Source organism: Trichomycterus rosablanca, chromosome 9, assembly GCF_030014385.1.
Source record: "Trichomycterus rosablanca isolate fTriRos1 chromosome 9, fTriRos1.hap1, whole genome shotgun sequence".
Taxonomy (NCBI): Eukaryota; Metazoa; Chordata; class Actinopteri; order Siluriformes; family Trichomycteridae; genus Trichomycterus; species Trichomycterus rosablanca.
Window position 1 is genome coordinate 4,469,522 of NC_085996.1, and position 1,927 is coordinate 4,471,448.

A 1,927-nucleotide genomic window follows, 5' to 3' on the forward strand; every position below is an offset into this window, starting at 1 on the left:
CACGGAGAACGAGAGTCAGACCACGTAATACAGGAATAAAAAATAAACAACATACAGTAACTCATACATTTATGAATGTTCTGATGGTGCAGTGATAGCTGAGTGATTACAATACTGGACTGCTGATCAGAAGGTTGTCAGGTCAAGTACCACCAACACCATGCTGTCCCTTGAACAAAAGCCTTTGACCCAAAGTTTATTGTGTCACACACACAGAATGAAGATAAAACACACAAGCGCAGAAAAAGAGTCAGAGATCGTATTTTAATGGTAACATTTCTTATCACTTGTACCCTAACCCTAAACCTAACCCTAAACCCTAACTCTAAACCTAATCCTAAACCCTAACCTCACTTCTACCCTAACCCCAACCCCCTAACCCTTAACCATAAACCTGAACCCTAACCCCTAACCTTAACCCTAACCCTAAACACTATGCAATCACATGTAGCACTGACATGCGTATATCTGAGACAAAAAAACGAGACAAAAGAACCTCAGACGTCAAGTGAACATCCAGTATAAAACTAACTTGACCACGGTGGTGTACAGTGTCCAGCACGGGAATCCCTTCCCCATATTGTTTCATTTTTTGCAAACAGAGGAAATACATGCACGTCACATACACAAACACAAACCAATGACCAAAGGTACACAGACCGAAAAGAATGAACAAATATTTCATCGTTCATACTGTGGTGTTGACACAGATTGTGTCTTCCTTGGTGACTTCTCCATGCCCGTATAAACAGAGCTGGATTCCAAAGTTGGAATTCCAAAGCATTCCAAACTCAGAACGTGAATCACAGACGTCAACAATTTACTTGAACTGGAACGTCACTTGAATCTCATGTCCAGATCATGTGTCCAAACAACTGTCTGTGGGTGCAGTCGTGGACAAACAAGGTGAGATGACAGATGACTGGATTGGAAGAATGTATTGGCACCATTGTGGGTTCTTACAGCAGTGGAATAGCTGAAGAACAAGGAACAGAACTGTGGGCCCCCCTTCATACTGCTCTAGTCACATCACATTGGGTGTTGGACTTTGGAACATCTATTCTGTGCTAACGGTTGTTTCTTATTTGATTACAACATTTTACAGCTTAACTCATCTCTGTACTTTAGACTCCCAGCCTCACCTCAAGCACCTACACGACTAAGGATTTAATACACAAGCAGCAAAATACTAATATTTAGGTTCATTTTTATAACAGTACAAAGTACCAGGAACAGTGGTCTCTTACCAAGGTCTTGAAGAAAACTCAAATTGTTACATTTGCGTCACTTAGCAGATGCTTTAATCCAAAGCAACTTACACTTATCACTGAGTACAATTCAGACGTTTCAAATAAGGGCCTTGCTCAGGGGTCCAACAGCGGCAACTTGCCCATGGTGGGGCTTGAACCAGCAACCTTATGATTACTGGTCCAGTACTTTAACTGTTAAGCCACCACCGTCCATTAGATACCAGTTTATGTTAAGACATTTCAGATTTAACGGTCAGATGGAATCAAAGAACCTTAAAATATGTAACTGATATAAATTATATCAGTAGCCGCTGATACAGAGTGACACTGTCCACAACCGAGCAAGCTTTATATCAGCACGGACTTTTTGGCTGCAGTGCAGAAACAGAAGAAGACGAAGATTCTTCTCCTGCTCGGTCTTCGTCCTTGTGGAACAATCTAGATGTAAAGCTCACTTGACTGTGTGCAGCATTACCCATGTTGCTGCAGTTTAAACCAAGTCTTTGGCTTTTCTTTGTCCTTAGGCATAACCGATTCTCGGTTTGGAGTATTAATTTGATGTGACATGCCGCACTCCTGCTGAGAACTCATTCCAAACTCTCTCCCGCTGTTCCTCTACAATCAGAAACCACCACCGCTCTCGCTTCACGTCACACCGAGAGGAAGTGGATTACCGC